Raw genomic sequence first — 19,552 nt, 5'->3', positions numbered from 1 at the left:
ATTGGAGCACACTGCTTCAAAAATTTCAATGTTGTCTCTGCTAAAGTATTCAGAAGCTCATGCCAAGGCCCTGATGAAGTTCCTGAAAGCTGCACATGTACCACAGGAGATTTCAGTCGATTAATTCGAAAATTGTGTTGCCAGTCTAACAGTGAATAACGGTCTTGGTTTCTCTGATGCTGATTTAACCCCTGCTGGGAAAAATCACAATAAAGCCCTGCACATCTCTATTGAATGTAACGACACTACTCTGTCTCATGTGCTGGTACACAACGGTTCCTCTTTGAACGTGTTACCAAAAGCAGTACTGGAAAAACTTGACTTCGAAGGGGTTGTGTTACAACCAAGCGATGTTGTGGTAAGAGCCTTCGACGGGTCAACAAGAACAGTGTACGGAAAAGTGAAGCTCCCAATCAGAGTGGGCTCTCAGATCTTTGATTCTACCTTTTATGTAATGGAAATTCACCCAGCATATTCCTGTTTACTAGGACGCCCTTGGATACATGGGGCAAATGCTGTAACTTCTACCCTACATCAGAAGTTAAAGTATCCGGTAACAGGCAAGGTTGTCACAGTTTATGGCGAAGAAGAATATGTGGTTAGCCACCTGAGCAAGTCCAAGTATGTTGAGATGGATGGAGAATTCATCGAAACTCCCTGCCAATCTTTTGAGGTGGTCCCTCCAGATGTCTCTACTGCCAAACATATTTCTGCTACTCCTGCTACAAAAGTAACTCCAACTATGGCTTCTCTCAAAGATGCCAAAGCTGTGATCGAAGAAGGTGGTTGCACAGTATGGGGGCAACTCCTTGATGTGCCTTACAAGTTCGATAAGCTAGGTCTGGGCTATGCTGATGGAACTCAAAAGAACGATCAAAGTCCTCGTTCTGGAGGATTAATGTCACATTTCATCAGCCAAGGAGTGAATGCTATTGAAGACGATGGAGTGATCTTGAACCATATTATTCAGCAATATCCAAATGAAATTCCACCTGTTTCCATGGAAGTTTGGGATACTTTGGGAGAACCAAGCGGCGGGTATGATTTTCTAGTAAAGTACACTGCACCTCAGAGTTCTTTTATTGCCATTGAAGACATCGTCCCAACTGGATGGGGTGATCAGTTTGAAGATTGTAAAAGTTTCACAAGTTCCATTACTGAGCAATACCAAAGTCCACCTAGTCCAAAAGAAGTCTGGGATACACTAGGAGAACCAAGTGGTAAGTATGACTTTATGGTGAAGTATTCTGCTCCCCTGAGCTCGCAGATCGCTATTGAAGACATCACCCCAACTGGATGGGACAACCATTTCGAAGACAATATGACATTCAGAAGCCCTGTCGCTCCTGAAGAAGTCTGGGAAACACCAAATAACGAGAATGATTTCCTGACACAGTACACTGCTCCCCATAATGCACAAGTCTCCCTCAAAGACATCATTCCAACTGGATGGGACGATATTATCGGGTATCTCGCTCAGCCAACAGAGGTCTCTCAGCCTGGGATCTCGTATCCAGCAGAGTATCTTGCTCACCCTGAAGGATCAACAGCTCATTTCCCCACCAAAGAAATCAATGATGTGGAAGACGAAGAAGACAACTGCAACTGGAGCAGCTGGATACTCCCTGCTCACAACAATGGATTGAACAACTGGAAAGCTGAGGATGTGATCTCCTTTGATCAGGAGTAAATGCAATTTCCTATTTTCGTTGTTTATATGTGCAAAGATAAAAATGGTTCCTGTACTTTCGAACCATGAACTTAAAAGCCAGGTGCCTTGCCCGAAGCACACTGGTCCTTTTTATAAGGGTTTGTCATATCATGATCATATTCATTCAATAAAATCATGGGACGTTTGCATATTCAAATTTTGTGATCCTTTTTGCTTCTTTGCTTTATTCATTTTCAAATAGCTATGTGTTCTTACACACACCCACATAATAAATGCAGATTCACATTCACTCTGGATCCTATTGATAACGATTCTGCTATTGTCAGTCATGACTTTGAAAATCCGATCTACCAAACTGAGGACGAAAGTGAGGAAGATTGTGAAGTACCAAGGGAACTTGCAAGGCTAGTAGAACAAGAGGAAAAGACTATACAGCCGCATGAAGAACCAATTGAAGTTATCAACTTGGGCAGTGACGAAGAAAAGAAAGAAGTCAAGATAGGGGCTGATTTAGAAGACAGTGTCAAGCAAAGACTGATTCAAATGTTACAAGACTACCTTGAGATATTCGCTTGGTCTTATGAAGATATGCATGGCCTTGACACGGATATTATGGTTCATCGCCTGTCAATCAAAGAAGGTAGCACTCCAGTTAAGCAGAAGCTGCGAAGAAGTAGGCCCGATATCTCCAAGAAGATCAAAGACGAGGTTGAGAAGCAATTCAATGTTGGCTTTCTAAAAGTTGTGAGTTATCCTCCATGGATAGCTAACATCGTGCCTGTGCCTAAAAAAGACGGGAAAGTCAGAATGTGTGTAGACTACAGAGATTTGAATCGGGCAAGCCCCAAAGATGATTTCCCTTTACCTCACATCGATGTACTGGTTGACAATACTGCACAATGCAAGGTATTCTCCTTTATGGATGGATTCTCAGGGTACAATCAAATCAAGATGGCACCCGAAGACATGGAAAAAACAACCTTCACGACACCCTGGGGAACCTTTTGTTACAAAGTAATGCCCTTTGGTTTAAAGAACGCAGGAGCAACATATCAGCGTGCAATGGTAGCTATGTTCCATGATACGATTCATCAAGAAATAGAGGTTTATGTCGATGATATGATTGCAAAGTCCAACACCGAAGAAGAACATCTGGGTCATCTGCACAAGCTGTTTGACAGACTCAAGAAGTACAGGTTGCGACTAAATCCGAACAAGTGTACCTTTGGAGTAAGATCCGGTAAACTCTTAGGTTTCATCGTCAGCAGCAAAGGTATTGAAGTTGATTCCGCCAAGGTCAAAGCCATTCAAGAAATGCCCATACCCCGTACCGAGAAACAAGTCAAAGGATTCTTGGGACGTCTGAACTACATAGCCAGATTTATTGCCCACATGACTACTACTTGTGTGCCGATCTTCAAACTGTTGAAGAAAGATCAAGTGGAGAGATGGAATGACAAATGCCAATTAGCCTTTGATAAAATCAAAGAATATCTCCAAAACCCGCCAATCTTGTTACCTCCAGTGGAAGGAAGACCTCTGATAATGTACCTGACAGTGTTAGAAGATTCAATGGGGTGTGTACTGGGGCAACATGACGAGTATGGCCGAAAAGAGCATGCAATCTACTATCTTAGCAAAAAGTTTACCGATTGTGAAACAACATTTTCACTACTCGAGAAAACTTACTGTGCCTTAGCATGGGCGGCTCGCCGACTAAGACAATATATGCTAAACCATACCACTTTCCTGATCTCCAAAATGGATCCTATCAAATATGTGTTCGAAAAACCTGCTCTCTTTGGAAGAATAGCAAGATGGCAAATGATCTTAACAGAGTATGACATCCAGTACACTACATAAAAAGCGATCAAAGGAAGTGTGGTAGCTGATCATCTGGCTCATCAAGCAATGGATGATTATCAAGCGTCGAACTTTGACTTCCCAGATGAAGACATTATGCTAGTTACTGACTACAAACAACCAGGACCAGAGGAAGGACCCGAGCCAGGATCCCGATAGACTATGGTTTTTGATGGAGCTTCTAATGCACTTGGCAATGGCATCGGAGCTGTGATCATTTCTCCTGCAGGAGGACATACACCATTCACTGCCAGATTATGTTTCAACTGCACTAACAATATAGCCAAATATGAAGCATGTATTCTGGGTCTCAAAGCTGCAATTGATCTAAGAATCAAGTTCCTCGAGGTCTACAGAGACTCGGCGCTTGTAATTTATCAAGTCAAAGAGGAATGGGACACGAAGCACCCGAATCTAATTCCATACAAAGAATATGTATTGAGTTTGATTCCCTACTTTGAAGAAATCACTTTTGAACATATCCCGCGCGAAGAAAATCAACTAGTTGATGCTTTAGCTACCATGTCATCTATGTTCAAAGTCAGGTGGGACAATGAGGCGCCGATGATCACCATTTACAGACGAGATGAACCAGCCTATTGCAATGAGATCAATTCCGAAGGAGTGGAAGAAAAACCATGGTTCCATGAAGTAAAAAGATATCTCGAAGCTCAAGAATACCCTGAAGGGGCATCCATTAACGATAGAAAGTTTCTAAAAAGATTTGCTGCCAAATTCTTTCTAAGTAATGGAATCTTGTACAAACGCAACCATGACTCGACTTTGCTTCGTTGTGTGAACAAGAAGGAAGCAGGACAGATTATGGAAGACATACATGATGGTGCTTTTGGTACTCATTCAAGTGGACATACAATGGCTAAAAAGATCTTAAGAGCAGGTTATTACTGGTCTACCATGGAGACAGACTACCATCATCACTCCAGAACTTGTCACAAATGCCAGATATATGCCGACAAAGTACATGTACCTCCAGTCCCATTAAACGTCCTGAAGGCTCCTTGGCCTTTTGCAATGTGGGGTATTGATATGATTGGAGAAATCAAGCCTACTGCCTCCAACAGACATCGTTTTATCCTGGTCGCTATTGACTACTTCACAAAGTGGGTAGAGGCAGCTTCATTTGCTCATGTCACCAAGAATGTGGTGGCCCGATTTATCAAGCACAATCTCATTTGTCGGTATGGCATCCCTGAAGTGATCATCACAGACAATGGCACAAATTTAAACAACAGAATGATTACTGAACTCTGCACACAGTTCAAGATTAAACATCATAATTCCTCTCCATATCGACCAAAGATGAATGGCGCGGTGGAAGCTGCCAACAAGAACATTAAGAAGATCATCCAAAAAATGACAGTAACCTACAAAGACTGGCATGAGATGTTACCTTTTTCTCTTCATGGTTATCGCACATCAGCGCGTACTTCAACAGGGGCAACTCCATTCTCCTTAGTCTATGGTATGGAGGCAGTTCTTCCAATTGAAATTCAGATTCCTTCTCTGAGGATTATGAAAGAAGCTGATCTAGATGAAGATGATTGGATTCAGACTCGGTTGGACCAAATAAACTTGATTGATGAGAAGAGGCTCGCAGCTATTTGTCATGGTCAGTTGTACCAGAAGCGTATGATCAAAGCCTTCAACAAGAAAGTCAAAAGTCAGGCATACCAACCCGGTGACTTGGTTGTCAAACGTATCATCCTACCACAAGGTGACCCCAGGGGCAAGTGGACTCCCACTTATGAGGGACCTTTTGTAATCAATAAAGTATTCTCCGGTGGAGCCATGTTGCTTACCACTATGGATGGCGAGGATTTCCCACACCCTGTAAATGCGGACATAGTCAAAAAGTACTTCGCTTAAAGAAAAGCTCGCTAAGTTGAAAACCTGAAAGGGCGACTTAAACAAAAAAGCGTCTCGGTGGATTGAAAACCTGAAAGGGCGATCCAGGAAAAAATTAGAGACTAAAAAATATATATTATCCCAGTAGGCTGAAAACCTGAAAAGGACAGCCTAGGCAAAAGTTAGGGAATAAAGCGTACGACTATGTCCCGTTTGGCTACCTACTCACCTTCAAGGTTCAGCACATCAAAGGCACCAATCAGTCTAATCACTTTCTTCCAACAAGTGAGGGATGAGATGTTCGAAGACAGATTGGCAATAGCAGAGTTGAAACTTGACTGGATTGTTTTCACATAGCTATTTCTCTTTATAAGTACTTTTCAAAGTTTTATGACAATTTCTTACTACTAGGATTTTTGTCTCCTTGTACTAATCCGCCTATTATGGCTCTCTTTCAAAATCAATGCAGCTCATGCTCAAAATCAATGTTTTCACTTTTTCTGTTTTTGAATACGTAAACGTCCCAATGATAATTTTGAATGAACATATGCATTTGAATATGATTGATGTTTATAAGAAAAACAGGAATAACATTCAGGTAATGTCCCAATCATCTGGACATCCTCCTGAAACCAGCATCGGAAGAAAAGTTCCCCAACAGAGATGCATTTCTCAGCAAATTCCTCAATGAGATTTTTCTCTCCAACAAAGTGATTCGAGAAACCTTATTCCCCAGCAAGGCTTTTCAAGAGCACTATCCCCAGAAGGTGTGGTCCCCACATCGAGGCTTGGTCAAATAGTGCATCGGAGGATTACATATCTTTTTTATTTAAGGTGCATCAAAATCAGAATGTTCAAACTACCCTTCATCCCCAAGCAGTAGTCAAAGATCCCTCAACAGAGTACTTTGGTCCGTGAGGAATTTCCCCAGCTGAGTATACTCGAACAAGATAGCAAAAATCATCAACAATCATAATGCCTTCTTTTCCAAAATAGCAATCAGATATAATCAAGCCAAAGATTCATTCTGAAGAGATCTCTCTTTCCAAATCACCTATCAACTCAAAACAAGCAACACAGATCTAAGTCGATACCTTAGACGGTTCCTTAATGATCTACCTTCAGATCTAAGTCGATACCTTGGACGGTTCCTTCATGATCTACCTTCAAAGATCTAAAGCGGATACCTCAGGCGGTTCCACAACGATCAATCTTCAAGATCCAAAGCGGATACCTCAGACGGTTCCACAACGATCAATCTTCAAGATCCAAAGCGGATACCTCAGACGGTTCCACAACGATCAATCTTCAAGATCCAAAGCGGATACCTCAGACGGTTCCACAACGATCAACCTTCAAAGATCTAAAGCTGATACCTCAGACGGTTCCTCATAGATCAACTTTCAAAATCTAAAACGGAAAAACATTGGACAGTTCCGTAACGATCAGCCTCCTAGACTTAAAGCGGTAACCTTGGACGGTTCCGAAATGGTCAACGCAGAGGTTTTCAAATCCTTCATCAAGATATAATCAATGGATTCATTCTGATGAACAAACCATCAACACATTTGCCAGATGGCATCTGAAAGCCCATCTCAGGTAATGTTTCGATCTGCCAACAACATTTCTCAGACAACACTCAAATGCAATTTCGAACATCACTTCCGGTGGAGGTAAGTGCAAATTTTCAGGGCATCTAAATATTCAATCATCTTCTACCTTCAGATTCCAAACAGTCTCTTCAGGTTTAAGAAGATTGAATAGGGGCAACTGTTATACCCCAAAATTTGCCTGCATCTTTTTCAGAAAGAAGGCAACAAACTTCTGTCTAAAAATTGGGAGTTTCATATAATCTTGGATTTTATTTCATAAATATCCTGATTTTATGAATACTTGGTTTTTAGAATTTTTCTTATGCGGTATTTTGGTTCGCTGTTGAATTTATTCTTACACAAATGCCAATTACTGTTTATCACTTCACACACGCTGTTTATTTGAGATTTATTTGCAGATAAATAGTATTGACGCAATTGGTACATAATTAAATTTTGCAGGCGCAGAGTCCGGGGATTCAGGCTGTACTGGTAACAAGTAAATTATTATTAGTTTTTTGTTTCTCACTAATTTTTGTACTATATTCTATTATTTTCAAAATCTTTTCCTTTCTTTTCAAATCTCTTTCTTTCAAAATCAAATCCTAACTTTATTCTACGCATCTCCCTTTTTCAAACCCTACCATACACTTTCTTTCAAATCCTACTACCACTCAAATTTTCCTTTTTTGTACGGAATCACTTCATTCCCCAACGTCTCTATCCTTCTTTTCACTCTATAAATACCTCTCATTTTTTCCATAAATACTCACATCAAATTTCAACTCATCTCTCAAATTTCTACCTCATATTTATTTTCTCTTCTTCCCCGGCAAAAATGGCGAAGTGGATGGATACGTGTTTTCTTATGGTCATCACCGTCGTGGTGGTGATCATGTCCTTTTTCTGTCTGCACAGTCCTGAAAAATGCGGGCCTGGGGTGTATACACTCCCGATCATCTATATGTTGTTATTTATAGCATGGGTTTTTAATTGTCATTTTTAAAGTTTGTCGTATCTTTCATTTTCAAATAATGTACCGTTTATTTGTCGTACTGTTCATATATTATGTAATATTTGTACTGTCAGTATTAAATGTCGTACTATCTGTCGTACTATAGTTTAATTATCCAGATAATATTTTGTGTGTTTTCTGCTAGGTAAATATTTATTTTTTCTGCGCAATAAATATTTTTCAAGGTTATTATCGGTAATTTCGTTCGCGTACAGTATATTTTATTTATTTATTATGTCTGTGTTTTTCTAACAACTCATGTAAATAAATTTTCACCATTAACACAACAAAAAAACAAAAAGAAAAAATTAACTTTAACTGTTGAATTTTCACTTTAACTGTAACGTTAATGCCTGAACAGCCAGTTGACAGTCAAACCCGCTGACAGTGCAATTCTCCGTGTTTTGTACCATCAATCAAATCAATCTTTTACATTTCAAAATTCCAAGATTTTTGTTCTAGAAGTCTTCTGATAATCACATGATCAGCAGAGACTCAGCACTGCACAAAAATCAGGTACGCTTAACTGTCTCCTACACAAACAGTCCCTAACTAGGGTTTTTGTTTTTTTCAGGAGAACAAGTTTTTTGAGACCTCAAATGGATTTCATGGACCTCCATATATCTCAAAGTACCACCATACAAATTTTCAAACTTCAATTCGCTCAGACGCACAGTCAGCAGCTCAAACAGTCAACAGACGACCAGTTTGACCGAAAAGTCAACAGACAGTCAAAAATGAAATTTTTGCCAACATTCATATTTTGTCAAAAGATTCATCATTTGATCATTGGTTGATCATAATTCATCAAGGAAAGATCAAAAATCAACAAAACCCTAAGTTTCAAAATTAGGGTTTTCTCCTAAAGAGTCAACTGAACTTTGACCGGCCATAACTCTCTCCTCGTTCATTCAAAAAATTCCAACCAAAACTTGTTTTGAAGGAAATTCAATTATATTTCAAATGCAATTGATCCCATGGTCATTGGATTCACCATTTGAAAAATATGAGCTTAGACATTACAGGTCATTTTCAAAGTCAACAAAAAGTGGTTTTTTGTCAAAGGCCATAACATCAAGATAACTTCTCCAAATGAAAAAAAGTTTCCAAAGTAGCTTGTAGAGGACATCTTGAGGTTTCTAAAAAGTACAAGAACTCCTTCATATGATAAACATTGAGGGATTTATGCCTTGTTGAAGTTGGCTATATTTTGGGAAAATGCATGAAACCAACATTGATCAAAAATGATTTTTTTCCAAAAGGGGCCAAGTTTTCATGATCCAAACATGATTCTAACAATGTTAAGGGCCTCCCACGACCAACCTAAGGCCCATAACATTTTTATTTCTTTTTTGGTTTAATTTTATTACATTTAAAGTTAAATTGAAAAAGAAATGGTGCAAGATCATTATCCAAAGCTTTGTCTCTTGTTTGAGTCATCAAGATAGCTTATTTTCTGCAACAAAGAGATGTACAAAGCAGGCCTAGAGCAAGAGAGACCAAGAAGATCAAGCCATGGTCAAAAATTCAAATATTTTTAATATAAAAAAATCAAAAGTTCAACAAAGCAATCAATGCTTCTTAGCTTCAATTTTAAGCACTTCATTGCTTATAAATGAAGTAGCATGCTTTAGCAACACAACACACACGAAATTATAGCAAGAGAATAGCCAAGAAATCACAAAAATTCTCAAAAAACACCAAAACTTTGTAATTTTCGTTTTATATTTTCCAACCATTATCAATACAAACAAACACTTTCAATCATCTTCTGAAGTGGTATAGAGTAAGAATAAACTCTTAATATGGTCCCATGAGAGTCATAACCCATGCATAGTGTTTCCCATGAACATACATATGTAGCTTTCGTTTTCTATACTAATGCTTGTATGAATGTAATATGATCACTCTAATTCGTTTCTAACACCATTTAGAGGAGATTGGACGTGCTATATGGAAGCCATAAGCCCTAGAACGCATGTCACCATTTTTGAGCTTCAAACATGTGAAGCTTTCGTTCTCCATGATGCAAGCTCCAAATGACAAAACTAACACCGCTATCATGTTTAGAAGGGTCAAATTAGGTGATCTGGGTGGCCCTTGCATGTTTTTATTTTCATTTTGTAGGTCGTTCAAAAGATTGAAGATTTGAAGGAAAAATCCGCAGGAAAATCCGCAGGTAAAAGGAAGAAGATGATGAATAGTAAGGTTGAAATCTTGACCTGCACGCGTGGCACATCTCACACCTCTCATTCGCTGGTCAACCAGAGTGGGTCCCACGTTGAACTTTGAAAAGTTGAATGATCCTATGATGCTCTCTATCCATGTGCATCATGTGATCTCTAATCTGAGCAACTGGATTAATCTGACAATACATCCAACGCACCAAAACACACAACCACACCATGGACACTCAATCCTCTACCACACAGGATCACAGATTTAAATATTTTTTATTTTTATTTGATTTAACTTCTAAAATTAATTTAAAATAGTTTAAAAAATCAAAAAAATATAATAAAAATATTTTTAAGTTTATAAAATAATCTATTAATTTTTGACACAAAAATATTTTATTTTTCTTAATAATTAAAATATTTTGTTTAATTAATTAGTATATATTTATATATATTTGCTTTTTAATTATTTAAACCTATCAAAAAATCAGAAAAAATTTGTTCTTTTTATTAAATTTAGTTTATATATTATAGACTAATTTTGTACATATTTAGAATATTTTTCTCTTTAAGTTTTAATTATTTGTATAATTGTTTATATAATTATATGTTAATTAGATTAATAAATTTCCAAAACAACTTCAAAAAATCCAAAAAAAAATAGTTTTTATTTTAAAATTAATTAATAAGAAATATGAACATGTTTTAGACTTAATTTTTAGGTTTAAATTTTATTTCTACCTTTTTCTAATTTTAATTAAATTAATTATGCATTAATTCTAATTAAAATCAACCATCTAAAAAATCCAAAAATACTTCCCTTTATCTTATTGCAATTTAAATTCATAGATGAGTGTATAGGTTGTCAAAATCATGTAAATAGCGTAGTTTACATTTCTCGCACAATCGATGTAATAGCGTAGATTTACTTTCCGCATTTTACATTCCCGCACTTTAAATTCTGTTCATATAAAACTGCGTGTATGTCAAAGATAATAACTGAAGCGTTAGGTCACTAACTTCAAAGATAAAAATATCTGAATCAGAACACAATCACACTTGCACCTCTTAGGGTAATCCCTCTGTTACTCTTTTCAAAATCAATTCTACTGTTTCAAATACAAATCCCAACTTTTGTTTACATCCGGTCAAAAGAGAATTTTCTAAAAGAAATAGGAAAGGACCTTATAAACTTATGGTAGATCTCCTAATTGCTTGCTCAAAATCATAACAACAAATGTCTCACATATTCATTGTTTTTCAAAACAAAACTTTCAAAAAAAAGACAACATTTTGTATATATCCAAACAAGGATCATTACGAAATTAAAGATCTTTTTTTTTTTCAAAACATCTTTTCGAGAGATAAAACACTTTGTATACATCCGCACAAGGATCATTACAAAATTAATTTACAAAGGTATTTTAAAACCACATACAAGCATTTCAAGGCAAGACAAATGATTCAAACAAGTGAGCTAAGCAATTAAGAGCCCATGGATAACCATGGATACAAAGGGGTGCTAATACCTTCCCTTTGTATAACCTACCCCCGAACCCAAAATCTCTTAAAGGTCTTTTTCTGTTTCTTTTATAAACCTTTCCTTAATTGGATAAAATAAAAGTCGGCCGCGACTCTCTGATTTTCAAAACTCAAAAATAAAAGAAGAGTCAGTTCGTATCTCTCACGAGATATAAAAAACCGAGGGCGACAGTACGCGTCACCAGAACAGAATCCAGTCTCACCTCTCATATTCTGGGCTTGGCTATTGACAATACACACCCGATTCCACATAATGGGAACCAGTGTCACCAAGATGCATATGCATGCAAACCACCAAGCATGCAACATCGTTCATCAAAACAATACACACCCGATTCCACACAATTGGAACCAGTGTCACCAAGATGCATATGCATGCAAACCACCAAGCATGCAACATCATTCATCAAAACACATGATAACAACATTTACCATGAATAACATCCTTTACATCATCATTCATCAAAACACATGATAACAACATTTACCATGAATAACATCCATCTGCATCATCATTCATCAAAACACATGATAACCATATTTACCATGAACAAAAATCCATTTGTATCATCATTCATCAAAACACATGATAACCATATTTACCATGAACAACATCCATTTGCATAACAATTAGAAGCAATCACATTATAACAACACACATCATTGCATATATTCAATTATGCAAACAACAAACCATTGCACCTCATCAATTATGCAATACAAGAATAAACCACATTTGGAGAAAACGATACTTTTCAAAATAAAATCAAGTTATTGTTGATTTCTTTATTTCATATGGTAGAGTATTAATTTAAGGAACAACGTCCAAAACGGCGTCTAAAACGGACTTACGGTTTGAAAGTTAAGAGCTTTTAAAGTTAAGTGAAATTTAAGATATCTGTGGAACCCGGTTCCTCCCCATGTGGGAACCGGTTCCTGCTGAACAAAATCACCTCGTTTCGGGTTTTTACTATGGGAACCCGGTTCCTCCCACCTGGGAACCGGTTCCTGACGCTGCTGTAGCAGATAACTTCAATTTTATGACTTTTCTTCATTCCTACTTTCACTATCAACACCAAATACGAACCCACACATTATAGTGACCAATTTTCTTCATTTTTCATGATTCTAACACAACAACAATGCAATATAACTATTATCCATCAATTATAACAAACCAATTGCATCATATTCATCAGATTGGGCATGTCAGTGTCAGAATCTCATAAACCCTAACATCCTAAATAGAGGTTCAAACTCTTAATCTATTCTACCATCATCAAAACTATAATACTAGTTAATAAAGAATAGTCACCCCTTACCTTAATTCACGGTTGGATTCTATTTCTCTTCACGTTCTCTCTACGTATTCCTCCATGTTCTTCTTGCCCTAGCTCTCTCCCTTTGCCTCTTCTCAAAACTTTGATCGTACAAAATGATTCCCTCTTTCCTCTTTTCTCTTTTTACCCTTAGGACCCCTAATATTGTCTTCCCATACTGCCCTCACTTACTCTTCACAAATGACCAATATTACCCTTAATATCTCTAACACTGATTCAAACACACAAAATCTCAAACTCGCTCCCCCAATTGAAAGCTCCAAAATTCCAACTTGTATTAACTTGTGGTTTTTGAGCTTCAAGCAATCTATGTGTCAAGTAACCATCCAAACACTTCCTATGCACCATATAAAAGTTGTCCAAACACTCATATCCCATATGTAATCACTCTAAACTCAGTTTCCAATTTTCACTTCAAGCTCTTGCAACTTGACTTAGGTGTGAGAATTTAGGATACTTCAAAGTGATCTAAGCATTCAGTTAGCATCACCAAGGTCCCAAGAAGCTATCCAGATCATCAAAACATTTTTGGGAGTGCTCTAATCCAACCTTCGATCTCCACTGCAAAGGTAAGTTTTCTAAACTTGAACGCTCTCATTTTTATCCATTTTGAATAAAACTCGATTCTATCTTGTTTAGAATCATGTGAGAATCAAAAGCCCTCAATTAGTTTTTATTTATCATAGTTATGCATCATTTAATTTTGTTTTTAAGTTTTAAGGTTCATGTAGTTTTCTGTAAAATTCGTGAGATGTAGGTCAAATAAATTCATAATACCTATATGGTTGAATTCATGGTTAAAATCTAGAAATTTTCATGTTTACATGTTTAAAATGATTGAGAAATGAGGAAGTTGGAATTGGGGAATCCATGAATGTCTTAAGGAAGAAGATAAAGTTGTTGGGTTCTGAAAATTTGAACTTGGGTCATGTTTTAAAATATATTTAATAGAAGGTGTTTCTAACAAAGGATGTATAGTCACCCCAGTGGTAGAAAGCGTGCTCTTAGTCTCCTTGTGCCATAGGTTTAGGGTTTGAATCCCCCTCGCTCCATACCTTTTATGTTATTTTTTTTTTTAGGTTTTTAACTTGTTTTGATATTTTTTTAAACTGGATGGGCTTTGTTATCACCATGGGCGCATGCCCCAGTGGTAAATATTTTCACCAACAACCTTGAGGGCGTGGGTTCAAGATCCTTGGAGTCCAAACATAATTTTAATCACTTGTTTTATTTGTTTTCTTTCACAACTCAACAATTTATTTACCCTAGCAAATCTAATCATTTTAACTTGATTTTTTATAAACTCTTCATTTATGTGGTATATTTTGTGAAGATATTTTAAAACTCAAAAAATATTATTTATTTAATCTTTTTTTAATTAAAACAAAAATGATGCTTTTATGCCTTTAAAAGGCCTTTAAATCAAATATTTTCAAAATAATCTCTTCACCAAATGTCTTGATTAAATTTGTGTGTTTAGTTTAGGGTTAAACCTAGCTTCTTATGAAATTTATACCATGATCCCTTTAGTTGTTCACTTAGGATTTATTCAACTTTTAAAATGATTAGGTTAGTGTACATACTAGAACCCTAATCTTAAGATCCCTTGATCTTTTAATCTTAATGCAACACCTTGTTAATATTAGCTTGATTGCTGTGATCTTTCCTTGTTCATCTACTTGTACATATATGCTTGTTGATTTACATCTTTGTACAATATACTTTGTTTATGTTTTTGTCTTTGTATATATACACATTCTTTACTAACCTCACATGCATGAGATAACCATCCATCATACATCATACTCATCTATACATGATGTGATTGACTTTGAGGTATACCATCCCTTTTATTCATAACACCTTTTATATTTGAGTTCATATATTGATATCTTTGTACTCACCTTTTGATTGTATTCATGAATACACATGACATATCTCACACACCACTTGAGATACTCACTCTTAAATGCTTGCTTGAGATGAATGGTTCCTCATTATTGCTAAAAATTCAAAGGAATGAGAATGGTATGACTAAAATTGTCAAGGTACTCACTCTTTTTTCCTCCTCTTTTACTTTGTGCTTAGTATTGTTAAAGCTTAGCACTTTCTTCTGTTGTAAAAAATGATTTTGTATTGTTAAAGTTCAACCTATTTTAAATCAACTATGGTTGTCTATTGTTAAAGCTTAACCACCATTCTTTTAAATCACCCTTGTCTTGTATTATTAAAGCTATGCACCTTTTAAAACACTTAATAAGTATTGTTAAAGCTTGACATTTTAAAAACCCGTTAAGTATTGTTAAAGCTCAACACCCAAAAAGATTTTTGCCACTTTGGCTCTTTATTTTCCTTTTGAGAGGAACTACAAATGCTCTGACTTCCCTTTTGCATTTAAGGTGTATGTAGGCACAAGATGCGATTTCTTTCCGAGCACACTTTTAAAATTTCTTTTCTCACCATCCCACTCTATTTCACAAAACACATAAACAACAACAATAATATATATTTTCAAAGAGGTTCCTGTAGAGTACTACAGATGTGAGGGGTGCTAATACCTTCCCCTTGCATAACCAATTCCAGAATCTAAGATCTCTGTTTATTTTATTAGTTTTGATTTAAAAACTTTTTTGGGTTTTATTTCGCTCTTTTTCCCATTTCCTTTGAAAACAATAAAGTGCGGTCGTGACTTTCACTAAAATACGAGCCGGGTCAATTCAATGGCCTCGGTCTCAATTTTTCACTGCTACACATAATTCAATCTTCTCTCTAAAAAAACCTAACATCTATATCACTCACGTCACCTACGGAAACATATAGGTTCGTCTTCGCCAAGCTAATATAGTGATTTCTTCTTTTTCAAACCTATGGCTACCTTTAGGTTCAAATTCACTATACTTATGCAATAATTTCGTTTATGTTTCAAACTCTTTTTATCTATTATTGTTTAATTTCAGTTTCTTCTTATTGTTTATGTTTCGAACTCTAACATATAATATTTAAGTCTTATGTATAATTATTTTTGTTTCAAACCCTAACATATAATGATTTGACTTGTTTATGTTTATTTTTATGTTTCTGCTTGTTTTTAGTTGTAGGTATTGTATGGATGGATGGATGGATGGATGAATGAGTGAAAACAAATTAATGAGGATGAAGCAAAAGTGAGCGCAACAAACTTGTGTAAGTGTTGCAAACACATGTTTGTTGCTCTCACTTCAACTTCATTCTCCTTTTCTTTCATTTTAGATTCCATTATGGGACAGGTAGTTCTATGTTGTTTAAGGAATATTGTTGTTAATATTTGTTTTAGATGATTTTATTATATCTTACGTGGTTTGCTTGTTTTTCTAACACCTTATCGAATATATAACTTTTCAAATTGCATTCGAAAATTATAATATGATAGATAAAGTTATATTTGAAAACAAGTTATACATTTAATTCAAGACAAGATCCTTTGGTCTATAATCTGTATTTTGTTCTTTAATACAACCACCCCTTACCTCACAACGGTTGGTCATTCGTAGTTGTCATACCCCAATTTTTGACCCTAAGAACATATATCATTCATATCCCAATCATTAATCAAGAGCTTCACTTGGAAGTTTTGTTTGTGGTGTTGCACTCACCTCATCAATAAGAGGGACCGTCAAGCGCCAATGATTGTTTATCTTGTATGCATATTATACTAACCCAAATACCAAATATATTGCTTTGTTTCTTTGTAGGCTTTTGTTTTGTAGGTACCAAGCCAAGACATGCAATAAACAAGGCATTTTCCACATTTTGGACTGATGAAATCGATTTCCCTCCTGGGTAAATCGATTTCCCTAGTGTATTTTGCGCCAAATTCTCTTTTGGAACATAGTGAAATCGATTTCACTCCTGGGGGAAATCGATTTCCTTAAGGCGAAATTCAAAAAAAATAGAGAGGGAAGCTTGATTTGATTTTGGCACCTATTTTCTTTGACCATTTTTGTCATTTTACCAATTTTCCACCTCACCAAAATAATTCTCTTCATTAATTCCATTTTAACCTCATTTTACCATTTTTTACCATTTAAATGCCACTTTAATCACCAATTAAACACAAGTTAAATAACCAAGAGCAAATGACCAAATTGCCACTACTCTTGCTCTCATCCTATAAATAGAGGCCACTACTCTCTCATTTCTCAAGCTTGGAGAGCCAAAAAATTGCTTGCAAATTCATTTCTCACTCTTTCCAAAACCCTCACCCAAAGTTCATTTTCATAAGATTAGTGAGATTCACATTGAATCTTGCTAATTTTGAACTAAACCTCCTACATTTCTCTCTTTTCTTTGGTTGTTCATCTCCAAATTTGAAGGATCTATACACTTTGTGCTTGCTCTTGAAGCTACTCCAAGACTTTTGTTCAAGAAGTGGTAATTTGCTAGATCCATGATGTAGATCTTTATTGCTTGTGTTCAATGCATCTTTGATGCTATATTGATGATATTTGCTGGTTTTGTGATGGAAATTTCGTGCTCAAGTTGATGTGTGATCATAAGGTGTTTGTATATTTGTTCAAATCAAGTTTCATGCCTTTAAATGATGTTTTTGCTGAAATTTACACTGATGAAATCGATTTCCTTAAGGCTGAAATCGATTTCCTGCTGAACGTAACTTGCTTTTTTTTGAAAACTGCACTATGGAAATCGATTTCCCCCTGCATGAAATCGATTTCCTGCTGGCAGAATGTGGTTATTTTGCCTTTTTTATGCTTATTTTGGCTTCCTTCTTCCTCCACTTCATTAATATCATTGGATCTAGGATGTTGATAGGTTTGAAATGACCTAATCCATAATATTAGATGAATGATATTAATGATAGTGTGAGTTGATTATATTTTGTGAATTTTATTCTTCTTCCTCCATTTCATTAATATCATTGGATCTAGGATGTTGATAGGTTTGAAAGGACCAAATCCATAATATTAGATGAATGATATTAATGATAGTGTGAGTTGATTTTACTTTATGCATTTTATCTTCTTCTTCTCTTTTTTTCTTTTTGATCGATGAAAGTCTTAATACTTTGAGAATTCTTATGGATTCTTAGTAAAGACTAGATCGTTACCTATTTTCTTTTCGTGCGGTATTGCTTTCGGAGAATGATCTACATATTATTTCTCTCGCATGCATTAGCACATAAAGTTTTGACCGGCCTCGTTGTAGGGTGATTTCTACATAAATCACTTGGCGATCTGCTTAACATAGCGCAATATTTCGTGTCCCGAATAAAAAAGATCAAATATGGAAGAGAATTGTATGCGGTTGATTTAAGACTTATGGAGGTTTATTGTGTAGTCGCTATGATTTTATCAAGCTTCTGATAAATTTCTATTGAATTTAAATCCGAGAACATCCTTCACTCACCATCGATCTTCATTACTAACTTTGATAACATACTTGACAAGTTTCAAGATTGTTATCTTTAACATCTAACAATTGACTTTAATTTCCGCACTTTACTATACCGTTCTTTATATTTCTCGCTTTATTGCTTTATTTTATCATTTCATCATATTTACATTCCGCTATTTTTCCTTTGTCCATTTGGACGTTTATATTCCGCTATTTTCTCTTTGTCCATTTCGACGCTATGTTTATGCTTCCGCTATTTTTCTTTTGTCCACTTGGACCATACTTTACTTTTATGCTAAAACACTAATAAATAACAAAAATCTAAAAAACTCTTAAGGCTCTTTTGGACTATTGGTTACTATCCCTAGCATTTTGGAGATTCGGACTTATGGACATAGGACCTCTGGACCCTCATTCTGTTATTACTCTGTGATTGTTCTGTCTGTCTGGCATTGGATTGTTGTCTGTTTATTTGTGCAGGTATATTTCCTTGAAAGCCCTTGATGGTTAATTCCAAGGCATTGAGATAAGGATTTTACCCGAAAACAGCCGTTACTCTGCCCGATTTTTGTCAGAATTTTAATGTGCTTAATGCAAAGTGGTGCTAAGACAATAAGTTCATCTGGATCCCCAAGTGATAATGTTGGTTTAGTATTGATATTCCAAAGGAAGGTAAATCTACCTTGACTCACAATGTCAAGTGTTGGCTTCTTATTTCGGTTAGACCGTTTCTTTCCTTAGCTTTTATTTTACGCAATAGGATAGCCTCTTCATCTCCTCCCACTTCTTAAATTTTCAAAATCTTCTCCCTTTTTCAAAAAACCTTCTTATGTTTGCAAACCTTTTCAAAACCTTTTTCTTAAAAAATATCTTTTGCTCTTAGTGGCTTTTTTTCCCTCTTTTTCTTCAAAGTTTAGACACCGTTAATTGTCGAAACGAGTGGTTATACCCCACGATTTTGAAATTGATTGATATAATGAGATCTTTTCCGCGTGAGAGAGCTAGTGGCATACTCGTCGATTTTATCCGAGTTGGAGCCCTTCTTTCATTTGCGATGCAAAGAACTCGTTTGTTCTCATGCTCAAGATCAATGG

The sequence above is a fragment of the Vicia villosa genome, unplaced genomic scaffold (assembly GCF_029867415.1).
Source record: "Vicia villosa cultivar HV-30 ecotype Madison, WI unplaced genomic scaffold, Vvil1.0 ctg.001445F_1_1, whole genome shotgun sequence".
NCBI classification, from domain to species: domain Eukaryota; kingdom Viridiplantae; phylum Streptophyta; class Magnoliopsida; order Fabales; family Fabaceae; genus Vicia; species Vicia villosa.
Note: the sequence above shows the minus strand (reverse complement) of the source record.